The 14,082-nt window shown below is 44.8% G+C and overlaps 1 long non-coding RNA gene across 1 annotated transcript; it reads right to left on the bottom strand.

The window, feature by feature from the left end:
* Nucleotides 1-108: 108 nt before the first annotated feature.
* On the bottom strand, nt 109-8,316 carry LOC139374630 (uncharacterized). Its single transcript, XR_011627703.1, has 4 exons — nt 8,182-8,316; nt 4,238-4,535; nt 366-449; nt 109-282 (listed from the first exon to the last, which is right to left on the bottom strand). It is a non-coding gene; the product is annotated as an uncharacterized lncRNA (long non-coding RNA).
* Nucleotides 8,317-14,082: the final 5,766 nt, after the last annotated feature.

Genomic DNA, 14,082 nt, shown 5'->3' with positions numbered 1-14,082 from the left:
GCCCTTTGTACACATTTACCTTTGTTCTCCCAGTTCAGTCCTTCTGTAGCTGGTCACGCTCCATAGTTGTAGTGTTCAGACTCTTCTTCAACTTGTCTATTTCAGTGGTTCTGGTATTTAGACTACTCTGTTGCTGGTCTCTCTCTTTAGTCAGGGTGTTGTAACTGATCTGTAGCTGGTCTCTCTCTTTAGTCGGGGTGTTGTAACTGGTCTGTAGCTGGTCTCTCTCTGTGGTCCTGGTATTTAGACTATTCTGTAGCTGGTCTCGCGCTGAAGTTGCATCTGTAAAATGGAAAAGTCAATCAAAATGTGTAACTGTCACAACATTGACAAAAATGTTTTAGTAAAAAACAATGTTCACTTACAGGAATCCCACAGGCCTATGATCACAGCCAGTAGAACAAACACTGCAGCAACTGTGGAGGGCCTCTTCCACCACTGAAAATGTTCTGAATAACAAGTTATTAAAGTCAGATCTTTGGTAATGTGGTAATGTGGTAATGTGTTTTATTGTATCATTGTTTTATTTGAGCTGGATTCTGCAGGAACAGGACCAGCACCTCAGTTTTGGACTGATGGATTCCACAACCTATTTGGTCGGATCCGCTACCTCTCGTGGCATAGAAAATAATTGTTACTGTTTGCAATGAAAGAATTTGAATTAAAGAGCTCAAAGTTAATTTGAGTTTCCTCCCCGTTAATTCTCCTGCCCCCTAAAATAAATGCACTGTAAAAACGTAGATTTCTATCCCGGGACTGATTTTCTGAGAATACTAAACTTTTCACAATTTTATTACTCATTACGCTGTTATTTCTAACCCGATATGGATGACAATACCTTCAAATGAAAGCTGACGAGTTGCACTTTAACCCCATAGTCATGATTTAAAATCCAAACTTTTGGAGTATTGAGCCATAAGAAGAAAACATGCTTCACTGTCCCAATAACTACGGAGGGCCTGTAGGTAGTGGTAAGGTAGAGGCAGGAAGCCTCAATATTAACAGAGGATACTGTAGGTAGGGGTAAGGTAGAGGCTGGTAGTCTCAATATTAACAGAGGGTACTGTAGGTAGGGGTAAGATAGAGGCAGGTATCCTCAATATTAACAGAGGATACTGTAGGTAGGGGTAAGGTAGAGGCAGGAAGCCTCAATATTAACAGAGGGTACTGTAGGTAGTGGTAAGGTAGAGGCAGGAAGCCTCAATATTAACAGAGGATACTGTAGGTAGGGGTAAGGTAGAGGCTGGTAGTCTCAATATTAACAGAGGGTACTGTAGGTAGGGGTAAGATAGAGGCAGGTATCCTCAATATTAACAGAGGATACTGTAGGTAGGGGTAAGGTAGAGGCAGGAAGCCTCAATATTAACAGAGGGTACTGTAGGTAGGGGTAAGATAGAGGCAGGTATCCTCAATTTTAACAGAGGGTACTGTAGGTAGGGGTAAGGTAGAGGCTGGTAGTCTCAATATTAACAGAGGGTACTGTAGGTAGGGGTAAGATAGAGGCAGGTATCCTCAATTTTAACAGAGGATACTGTAGGTAGGGGTAAGGTAGAGGCAGGTAGTCTCAATATTAACAGAGGGTACTGTAGGTAGGGGTAAGGTAGAGACAGGTAGCCTCAATATTAACAGAGGGTACTGTAGGTAGGGGTAAGGTAGAGACAGGTAGCCTCAATATTAACAGAGGGTACTGTAGGTAGGGGTAAGGTAGAGACAGGAAGCCTCAATATTAACAGAGGATACTGTAGGTAGGGGTAAGGTAGAGGCAGGTAGCCTCAATATTAACAGAGGATACTGTAGGTAGGGGTAAGGTAGAGACAGGTAGCCTCAATATTAACAGAGGGTACTGTAGGTAAGGGTAAGGTAGAGGCAGGAAGCCTCAATATTAACAGAGGGTACTGTAGGTAGGGGTAAGGTAGAGACAGGTAGCCTCAATTTTAACAGAGGGTACTGTAGGTAGGGGTAAGGTAGAGGCAGGAAGCCTCAATATTAACAGAGGGTACTGTAGGTAAGGGTAAGGTAGAGACAGGTAGCCTCAATATTAACAGAGGGTACTGTAGGTAGGGGTAAGGTAGAGACAGGTAGCCTCAATATTAACAGAGGGTACTGTAGGTAAGGGTAAGGTAGAGACAGGTAGCCTCAATATTAACAGAGGGTACTGTAGGTAGGGGTAAGGTAGAGACAGGTAGACTCAATATTAACAGAGGGTACTGTATGTAGGGGTAAGGTAGAGGCTGCTAGTCTCAATATTAACAGAGGGTACTGTAGGTAGGGTAGAGGCAGGTAGTCTCAATATTAACAGAGGGTACTGTAGGTAGGGGTAAGGTAGAGGCTGCTAGTCTCAATATTAACAGAGGGTACTGTAGGTAGGGTAGAGGCAGGTAGTCTCAATATTAACAGAGGGTACTGTAGGTAGTGGTAAGGTAGAGGCTGCTAGTCTCAATATTAACAGAGGACACTGTAGGTAGGGGTAAGGTAGAGACAGGTAGCCTCAATATTAACAGAGGGTACTGTAGGTAGGGGTAAGGTAGAGACAGGTAGCCTCAATATTAACAGAGGATACTGTAGGCAGGGGTAAGGTAGAGGCAGGTAGGCTCAATATTAACAGAGGATACTGTAGGTAGGGGTAAGGTAGAGACAGGTAGTCTCAATATTAAGAGGGTACTGTAGGTAGGGGTAAGGTAGAGACAGGTAGTCTCAATATTAACAGAGGGCCTGTAGGTAGGGGTAAGGTAGAGACAGGTAGCCTCAATATTAACAGAGGGTACTGTAGGTAGGGGTAAGGTAGAGGCAGGTAGTCTCAACATTAACAGAGGGCACTGTAGGTAGGGGTAAGGTAGAGACAGGTAGCCTCTAGGTTAGAGTGTTGGGCCAGTATGTAGTGGTAAGGTAGACTCAATATTAACAGAGTGCCTGTAGGTAGGGGTAAGGTAGAGGCTGCTAGTCTCAATATTAACAGAGGACACTGTAGGTAGGGGTAAGGTAGAGGCAGGTAGTCTCAATATTAACAGAGGGCACTGTAGGTAGGGGTAAGGTAGAGACAGGTAGTCTCAATATTAACAGAGGGTACTGTAGGTAGGGTAGAGGCAGGTAGCCTCAATATTAACAGAGGATACTGTAGGTAGGGTAGAGGCAGGTAGTCTCAATATTAACAGAGAGTACTGTAGGTAGGGTAGAGGCAGGTAGCCTCAATATTAACAGAGGATACTGTAGGTAGGGTAGAGGCAGGTAGTCTCAATATTAACAGAGGGTACTGTAGGTAGGTGTAAGGTAGAGGCAGGAAGCCTCAATATTAACAGAGGGTACTGTAGGTAGGTGTAAGGTAGAGGCAGGTAGCCTCAATATTAACAGAGGGTACTTGTATGTAGTGGTAAGGTAGACTCAATATTAACAGAGGGTACTGTAGGTAGGGGTACGGTAGAGGCTGATATCCTCTGTTAATATTGAGGCTACCAGCCTCTACCTTACCCCTACCTACAGTATCCTCTGTTAATATTGAGGCTACTGTAGGTAGGGGTAAGGTAGAGGCTGGTAGGCTCAATATTAACAGAGGGTACTGTATGTAGTGGTAAGGTAGAGGCAGGTAAACTCAATATTAACGGGCACTGTAGGTAGGGGTAAGGTAGAGGCAGGTAGCCTTGAGATTACAGTGTTGGGCCAGTAACCAAACGGTTGCTGGTTTAAATACCGGAGCAGACAAGGTGAAAAATCTGTTGTTGTGCCCTTCAACAAGGCACTTCATCCTAATTGCTCCGGGAGCGCTGTACGTTGGAGACATTGTGATCATTGTCACGAAGTCCCACTGGCATTAGAAATGTAATTCCCTCGACCTCATGGCACCTGAGCTCAATTTCGAGTCTCATAGCAAAGGATCTGAATACTTATGTAAATAAGGTATCTTTTTTATATATTTGCAACAATTTCTAAACCTGTTTTCACTTCGTCATTATTGGGTATTGTGTGTAGATTGACGAGGAAAAAACATTTGTTCCATTTTAGAATAAGGTTGTAACAGAACAAAATGTGGGAAAAGTCAAGGTGTCTGAATATTTTCTGAATTCATTATAAATCCTCTCCACAATAACAAGAGTTTTACACTGTAGTGCTGATAAAGTTAAAGCAATCAGAGGCAGATCAACTCCTTGACATAATGACTCACAGGAACAGAAACAAGCATGAACATCACAACACATTCATTACGTAACACCAGGCACAATACTTAAGTATGGTACTTCCTTACTTGTGGTGAAGGTTGTGGACACCAGTTGACTTTGCTTTCCATTTTCCAGCACAGTGCAAACAGTGACAGAGTACTGAGTAGCAGGTTCCAGGTCAGAGAGAGTGATGACGTGTGATGACGTGTGAAGACGTGGTAGTGATGTGTGGTTCTGTCCCTGGACAGTGGTAGGAGATCTGGTAATGATGTTGGGTTTGGTCCAATCCTGGTGGCTGGTTCCAGCTAACAGCAGCTGATGTGGTGTCTACTGAGTCAACAGTCAGCTGGTCTGGAGCAGAGGGTACTAAGGGAATGTAAACAGCTGTTGGAAGGAGTGGACCAAAGCGCATCTTTATTATTTGAACTTAACACTGATTAACAAAAACAACCGAGAACACGAACGAAAACTAAACAGTTCTGTCTTGTGCAGACACAAAAACAGAAAACTTACCCCGTTCACAAGAACGGTGAGCAAAAATCCCAGAACCACACGGGGGACCTAGTGAATGACCTGCAGAGAGCTGGGACCAAAGTAACAAAGCCTACCATCAGTAACACACTTCGCCGCCAGGGACTCAAATCCTGTAGTGCCAGACGTGTCCGCCTGCTTAAGCCAGTACATGTCCAGGCCCGTCTGAAGTTTGCTAGAGAGTATTTGAATGATCCAGAAGAAGATTGGGAGAATGTCATATGGTCAGATGAAACCAAAATATAACTTTTTGGTAAACTCAACTCGTCATGTTTGGAGGACAAAGAATGCTGAGTTGCATCCAAAGAACACCATACCTACTGTGAAGCATGGGGGTGGAAACATCTTTTTTAATCCTCTCCACAATAACAAGAGTTTTACACTGTAGTGCTGATAAAGTTAAAGCAAGCAGAGGAAGATCAACTCCTTGACATAATGACTCACAGGAATGGAAGAAAGCATGAATTCAGATACTGTATTATTAACCACTGTAACCCTCTCACCACAGGCTTAGATACATCGATCCAGTAAGTATGGTGAAACGGACACTCGGTATATAATAAACCTGGTATGACTTAACTTGCTAGGGAAAAACCAGAGACCAGGGTTCTTACCTACAGATAGAATGGTTATATAGAAAATAATGAACGATACACTTTCATTCAATCCGCAATACACATGACACCATACAATTTTAAAACAAGACTAAACCTAAACCTGGGTGGTAAACTGAAAATGTTAGTTGGTGCCGTTGGAGCTCAGAAAAACACTAGGCTAACCCCACTGTTACTCATGGTTTTGCAGAAACCCGTTGAAACCAACAGTTCCAAGGCTGTTTATAATTCAATTCAACGAAGCCCTCAAATTCCCTCAGACCAAACCGTCCTCTCCAGCTCCCGATCCGACAAACCCAAGCTAGCTGCCGAAACGTCTGGAACCTTTGTTAATCCAGCCAAGCAGCAAGCGACTTGAGATGACTCTCTCGTTAAAATATTAAACTATAAATCTTATTTTGTTAAGGTGAGTAAAGCAGAGTGCAGTTAAACCTATTTCGAGGAAAAAACTAAGTACACAAAACGTCTTCCCGCTTCACATGAGCATCTTCTATGGTATAATGGAGTTTGCAACAATTTGATGTGTATTCTGCCACCTACTGTGCAGGTGAAGAACAATCCCCCAAAAACGGAAATCATGTGGGTAAAAATAAATCAAATATCATACAAACTATCAAAAAATATAAATAAATAATAATTAACTAAACAAAATCAACCTGCTTTTCTGTGAAAAAAAACGAATTCTTATCATGTCCCTACAGCCTCAAAAGTAAGGTGACCAGATTTCTGAAATGAAAACCGGGGACATTTCCAGTTCGGTGGTTCCAGTTCGGTGGTCAATATATCATTAAAATATACAATGTTATTATCTATGAAATAAAGAAAGGGGAACAATTGCAGTTTCATGTATTTAGTCTAGTCTGTGAGATAGAGTGTGCCACGTTTTCGTGAGATGTCTAATGGTCTGGCAAACATCGCTGTAGTTCTGCCAGATGCCAGATGCGGAAGGCCGACATCAGCGGATGTGGTCGATTGAGAGGCAGGCCATGCAAAAAAAGATGAATAGACAGATTTTTATGGGGAATGTTTATTATTATTAGGCTAATTAGATGTCCACGGGGGCACGGACATTGACTCATAGGGTTAAATAATGAATAATGCAAGTCTTGGCGACTATAAGCTCTGCTCCTTTAGGGTAGCGCACTGCCCAAGCAAAGCATCAATATAACATTGGATCAAAACAAGCTTATATTTTGGGTCTCTACGGGGCACGACAGTAGAACTAAGCAAACATTGGAGCAAAACAAGCTTATATTTTGGGTCTCTACGGGGCACGATAGTAAAACTAAGCAAACATTGGAGCAAAACAAGCTTATATTTTGGGGTCTCTATGGTATCGACAGTAGAAATAAGCAAACATTGGAGCAAAACAAGCTTATATTTTGAGTCTCTATGGTTATGACAGTAGAACTAAGCTAACATTGGAGCAAAACAAGCTCATATTTTGGGTTCTCTATGGTTACGACCGTAGAACTAAGCAAACATTGGAGCGAAACAAGCTTATTTTGGGGGTCTCTATGGGGAATGACAATAGAACTAAGATCATGAGGCGTTTACACTGTGTACTAAAGATTATGAACACCTGCTATTTTCGTGACAGACTGACCCGGTGAATCCAGGTGAAAGGTATGATCCCTTACTGTCACTTGTTAAATGTCACAATATAAGATTGGCAATATACATTACATGACCAAAATTATGTGGACAACTGCTCATTGAACATCTCATTCCAAAATCATGGGCATTAATATGGAGTTGCTACTATAACAGCCTCCACTCTTCTGGGAAGGCTTTCCACTAGATGTTGGAACATTGCTGCGGGGACTTGCTTCCATTCAGCCTGAAGAGCATTAGTGAGGTCGGGCCCTGATGTTGGGCGATTTGACCTGGCTTGCAGTTGGAGTTCCAAATTCATCCCGATGGTGTTCAATGGGGTTGAGGTAAGGGCCCTGTGCAGGCCAGTCAAGTTCTTCCACGCCGATCTCGACAAATTCTTTCTGTATTGACCTCACTTTGTGCACGGGGGCATTGTCATGTTGAAACAGGAAAGCGCCTTCCCGAAACTGTTGCCACAAAGTTGGAAGCACAGAATCGTATACCACAACCACCCCTCATCACTCTCAAACGCTCCCTAAAACACTTCTGCGAGCAGGCCTTTCTAATCGACCTGGCCCGGGTATCCTGGAAGGATATTGACCTCATCCCGTCAGTTGAGGATGCCTGGTCATTCTTTAAAAGTAACTTCCTCACCATCTTAGTTAAGCATGCTCTGTTCAAAAAATGCAGTACTAAGAACAGATATAGCCCTTGGTTCACTCCAGACCAGACTGCCCTCGACCAGCACAAAAACATCCTGTGGCGGACTGCAATAGCATCGAATAGTCCCCGCGATATGCAACTGTTCAGGGAAGTCAGGAACCAATACACGCAGTCAGTCAGGCAAGCAAAGGCCAGCTTTTTCAAGCAGAAATTTGCATCCCGTAGCTCTAACTCCAAAAAGTTCTGGGACACTGTAAAGTCCATGGAGAACAAGAGCACCTCATCCCAGCTGCCCACTGCACTGAGGCTAGGTAACACGGTCACCACCGATAAATCCATGATAATCGAAAACTTCAACAAGCATTTCTCAACGGCTGGCCATGCCTTCCTCCTGGCTACTTTTCTCTGTATACAGTGGGGTAAAAACGTATTTAGTCAGCCACAAATTGTGCAAGTTCTCCCACTTAAAAAGATGAGAGGCCTGTAATTTTCATCATAGGTACACTTCAACTATGACAGACAAAATGAGAAAAAAAATCCAGAAAATCACATTGTAGGATTTTTAATTAATTTTATTTGTTAATCATGGTGGAAAATAAGTATTTCACTCACGCTGCCAAACTTACCCTAGTAAAACTGACTCTCCTACCAATCCTCGACTTCGGCGATGTCATCTACAAAATAGCTTCCAATACTCTACTCAGCAAACTGGTTGCAGTTTATCACAGTGCCATCCGTTTTGTTACTAAAGCACCTTATACCACCCACCACTGCGACCTGTATGCTCTAGTCGGCTGGCCCTTGCTACATATTCGTCGCCAGACCCACTGGCTCCAAGTCATCTACAAGCCCATGCTAGGTAATGGCTCCGCCTTATCTCAGTTCACTGGTCACGATGGCAACACCCACCTGTAGCATGCGCTCCAGCAGGTGTATCTCACTGATCATCCCTAAAGCCAACACCTCATTTGGCCGCCTTTCCTTCCAGTTCTCTGCTGTCTGTGACTGGAACGAATTGCAAAAATCGCTGAAGTTGGAGACTTTTATCTCCCTCACCAACTTCAAACATCTGCTATCTGAGCAGCTAATCGATCGCTGCAGCAGTACATAGTCCATCTGTAAATAGCCCACCCAATGTACCTACCTCATCCCCATACTGTTTTTATTTATTTACTTTTCTGCTCTTTTGCACACCAGTATCTCTACCTGCACATTACCATCTGATCATGTATCACTCCAGTGTTAATCTGCAAAATTGTGATTATTCGCCTACCTCCTCATGCCTTTTGCACACAATGTATATAGACTCTTTAAAAAAAATGTCTACTGTGTTATTGACTTGTTTATTGTTTACTCCATGTGTAACTCTGTGTTGTCTGTTCACACTGCTATGCTTTATCTTGGCAAGGTCGCAGTTGTAAATGAGAACTTTTTCTCAACTAGCCTACCTGGTTAAATAAAAATGTCCATCTGCCTCGACTATCTCAACCGTTGCTCTACTCCCTTCCCCCAAACCATTCCAACACATTCCACAGCTATCTGTCTTTCTACAGAGGCCCAGTCTCTTTCTCCTTTGATTCTATGCTTCTTTCCTATCATTTACTTAATATATGAATGTTCAAATTCTTGAATTCAACAGTGTGAACTTCTATGTTCAGATTTTACCATAGCATAGTTATTTAAACAATGCTTGGTATGCCTCTTGTTAACAATCAATACAAGGATATCTTGACTTGCATTAGACACCCTCACTGAAGAAACATTTTCCATTAACTCATCTAAACGCACCCTCCAGGAAGCAGGAAACAAGTTATGTACGAGGCAGAAATGTGACATATCTGTTTGACAGTTCACACAGTCATCATCCAGGATTTCTATCTGAACATCTTCTTGGCGAACCACGTTGGACGATTCTAATCTTCAAGGAAATTAACTGTCAGAACAGGTTTAAAGCATAATGTATAGTGCTATAGTTTTCAGGAATGTGTACCCATGGTGAAAGGAGGGACAAGAGGCAGACTAGGGCCAAGTGCAGGGCAGCCACCTGAGGTCAATAACTAACCTATAAAGGCCAAGATCAGTAACTATGCAAACAGGGGAACGGAGAAAAATGTACTGAAAGGGACTATCTGCAATTGCTACATCCATTTTAATTTGAAATTAATGATCTATACCTATTTATTCTAGAATAATGTAACTTATAAATGCCTCATGAGCTTAGTTCAGAACACTGTGTAGCCTGAAAACATGGTTAAAACTGTGATTTTGATAGGAATATCATGAATGTTGATTGATATCATGAATGGTCATGTATGGGTAAATGAAAGTATAGAATCTAAAATATACATGTGTTAATCCATCTTTCTTGTTGTCTTTCTGTTTGATCAAAACAGTTTGAGAGTTCTAACTATGTTCTAGATGTATTAAGTCATCCGTGTTCTCCAGTAATAGATTCGCAGACATTTATGGTATTGGTTCTAATACAAAGTATTAAGTGCCGTGACCAATTAATTATTATCTGGGTAAGTGTGTAGTGCTATCTTAGAAAATAGTTAATAGATTGTGTGTATAATCGACGGGAGTTAAGGAATCTAAAATACCCTGAACACCGTCGGGAGTGTTTAGGGAATAGTAACTATTGATATGGCGACAAACGGACCCGTTTCTCCCTTTGATATTGTAACGGCTGTCGTTGGTGGAATAAGGAGTAGACCAAAATGCAGCGTACGTGTCCATGAAAACTTTAATAAACTGAACACAAACGAACAAATTAACCACCCACAAACAAAAGTGGGGAAACAGGCTACCTAAGTATGGACAACAATTGCCAGCTGCCTCTGATTGGGAACCATACCAGGCCAAACACATAGAAATAGAAAACATAGAACACAAAACATAGAATACCCACCCACATCACACCCTGACCAAACTAAAAATAGAAACATACAAAGCAATCTACGGTCAGGGTGTGACAGATATAGAGTTAGCAGAATTTTAATAAAGCCATGGAGGTGCTAAAAGAAGCGTGCTAGCATTCTACCATTTCGCCTGGAATATGGGAAAAATTGAGCAAATTAGATACAATAGGACAACATTTTCCTGCTGACGGTGAATTCAAATCAAATAATGAATTCAGGGAGGCAATTATGACTTGGCACAAGGACATAAAACCAGAATCAAAAGCTCAATATACCAGCGTTTTGATGTCAGCATTCTATCAACAGAAAATGCATAACGATAAACCCAGTACACTTATACAGAAGGACTGGGAACGGGAGTGTATTGATACAATTTGTGCTTCTGCTTTGATGGCAGGTTTGAACCCTGTGATCAAAACGGTAATTGCGGGGGTATGATATTTAATTCAATACGATGTTTTGAGAGCGGAATATGACTCCGCTCACCTCGCAGACGTGCAAGGGCCATAGAGAAAAGCACTAACTATAGTTTCAATGGCCAAGATAAGACCCGTTCCCAGTCCTTCTGTATAAGTGTACTGGGTTTATCGTTATGCATTTTCTGTTGATAGAATGCTGACATCAAAACGCTGGTATATTGAGCTTTTGAATGCAAATTAATTACTTAAAAATCATACGTGATTTTCTGGATTTTTGTTTTCGATTCCATCTCTCACAGTTGAAGTGTACCTATGATTAAAATTACAGACCTCTACATGCTTTGTAAGTTGGAAAACCTGCAAAATCGGCAGTGTATCAAATACTTGTTCTCCCCAATGTAATTCATGAGAAATACCATTCTCTATCCAAATTGTACCATTACTTTAGGAGATTGTTACTTCCATAGGGAGTTAAAAAGAGTCGTAATTCTGAGATGATTAGTTATTCGAATTCGTTTAAGTTTTTTTGAATCATGTGTAACGGGGAAATTACCAGTTCCCAGAGTTCCTGGTTTTTGGGGTATTCATACAGTGATACTGTGTTCAGGCTGCCTACAGAAAGGATAATATATGTTAATAAGGGATGAAAGTTAATTCACATGGATTGTGATATATGTATTGCTGATTTCATGTTGTGTTTGTTTTGTTTTGATAGAAATTTCTCCAGATTGGGATCCTGGAGTGGGAATTCTGCGAGGGGTTAGGGTGCTATCTCCATGATCTGGTAACTCTTCCTAGAGGTCGCCAGTAGAATAAGGGAGTACGGACTAATTTAGAAAATGGTTTTAACAGTATGTTATGCTTTTTGACATTTGTCTTAGAGATGTTGCTCATGTTCTTTAATGGAAAACTGAATGGAAAACTGAACGATACATGAAATAACTTAAATCTACAAAACAACAAACGGAACGGAGCTGGAATGTACCGCACCGGGCTGTGCACCCGCACTGGGGACACCGTGCGCTCCACAGCATAACACGGTACCTGCCCGGTCTCTCTAGCCCCCCGGTAACCACAGGAAGTTGGCTCAGGTCTCCTACCTGGCGTAGCCATACTCCCTGTGAGCCCCCCCCCCCCCCCCCAAGACATTTTTGGGGCTGACTCTCGGGCTTCCATCCACTCTGCCGTGCTAGTTCCTCATAATGCCGCCTCTCTGCTTTTGCTGCCTCCAGCTCGGCCTTGGGGCGGCAATATTCTCCTGGCTCTGCCCAGGGTCCTTTCCTGTCTAGAATCTCCTCCCAAGTCCATCTCTCCAAGTAGTGCAGCCTCTCCCACTGCTGCTTTTGCTGCTGCTGCTGTTGCTCCTCCTGCTGCTGCTTTTGCTGCTGCTGCTGTTGCTCCTCCTGCTGCTGCTTTTGCTGCTGCTGCTGTTGCTCCTGCTGCTGCTGCTTTTGCTGATGCTGCTGTTGCTCCTCCTGCTGCTGCTTTTGCTGCTGCTGCTGTTGCTCCTCCTGCTGCTGCTTTTGCTGATGCTGCTGTTGCTCCTCCTGCTGCTGCTTTTGCTGCTGCTGCTGTTGCTCCTCCTGCTGCTGCTTTCGCTGCTGCTGCTGTTGCTCCTCCTGCTGCTGCTTTTGCTGCTGCTGCTGTTGCTCCTCCTGCTGCTGCTTTTGCTGCTGCTGCTGTTGCTCCTCCTGCTGCTGCTTTTGCTGCTGCTGCTGTTGCTCCTCCTGCTGCTGCTTTTGCTGATGCTGCTGTTGCTCCTGCTGCACCTGTCGCTTCTCCTGCTCCTGCTGTTGCTGCTGCCTCTGTTTACCACGCCGCTTGGTCCTTGGTTGGTGGGTGATTCTGTAACGACATTCGTCTGTAGAAGGAGAAGCGGACCAAAAAGCAGCGTGGTGGTTACTCATGTTCTTTAATGGAAAACTGAACGATACATGAAATAACTTAAATCTACAAAACAACAAACGGAACGTGAAAACCTATACAGCCTATCCTGTGACAACAAACACAGAGACAGGAACAATCACCCACAAACACACAGTGAAACCCAGGCTACCTAAGTATGATTCTCAATCAGAGACAACTAATGACACCTGCCTCTGATTGAGAACCATACTAGGCCGAAACATAGAAATCCCCAAATCATAGAAAAACAAACAGACTGCCCACCCAACTCACACCCTGACCATACAAACTACATACAAAACAAAGGAAATAGAGGTCAGAACGTGACAGTACACCCCCCCCCCCCAAAGGTGCGGACTCCGGCCGCAAAACCTTGACCTATAGGGGAGGGTCTGGGTGGGCGTCTGTCCGCGGTGGCGGCTCTGGCGCGGACCCCACTTCACCACTGTCTTAGTCCGCCTTATTGTCCGCCTCCGTGGCTTTCTCACCATGACCACCCCTCTCAATGACCCCACTGGACAGAGGGGCTTCTCGGGACAGAGGTGGGGCAGCTGCTCGGGACAGAGGTGGGGCAGCTGCTCGGGACAGAGGTGGGGCAGCTGCTCGGGACAGAGGGGCAGCTGCTCGGGACAGAGGGGCAGCTGCTCGGGACAGAGGGGCAGCTGCTCGGGACAGAGGGGCAGCTGCTCGGGACAGAGGGACAGCTGCTCGGGACCGAGGGGCTCTGGCGCCTCTGGGCTGAGGGGCTCTGGCGGCCCCTGGCTGACTGGCGGCACTGGCGGCCCCTGGCTGACTGGCGGCACCTGGCTGACGGGCGGCACTGGCGGCTCCTGGCAGACGGGCGGCACTGGCGGCTCCTGGCAGACGGGCGGCTCAGGCGGCGCTGGGCAGACGGGCGGCTCAGGCGGCGCTGGGCAGACGGGCGGCGCTGGCGGCGCTGGGCAGACGGACGGCGCTGCGGCTCTGGGCAGACGGGAGGCTCAGCTGGCGCTGGGCAGACGGGAAGCTCAGATGGCGCTGGGCAGACGGGAAGCTCAGATGGCGCTGGGCAGACGGGAAGCTCCGGCAACGCTGGACTGAGTAGCTCTCGTAGCGCCGAACAGGCGGGAGACTCCGGCAGCGCTGGAGAGGAGGAAGGCTCTGGTAGCGCCGGAGAGGCGGGAGACTCCGGCAGCGCTGGAGAGGAGGGAGCCCCTGTAAGGATGGGCCGGAGAGACAGCCTGGTGCGGGGAGCTGCCACCGGAGGGCTGGTGCGTGGAGGTGGTGACGGATAGACCGGGCCTTG

Source organism: Oncorhynchus clarkii, chromosome 19, assembly GCF_045791955.1.
Source record: "Oncorhynchus clarkii lewisi isolate Uvic-CL-2024 chromosome 19, UVic_Ocla_1.0, whole genome shotgun sequence".
Lineage (NCBI taxonomy): Eukaryota > Metazoa > Chordata > Actinopteri > Salmoniformes > Salmonidae > Oncorhynchus > Oncorhynchus clarkii.
The sequence above is the reverse complement of the archived record's forward strand: the minus strand, read 5'-3'. Positions and strand labels throughout refer to the sequence as shown.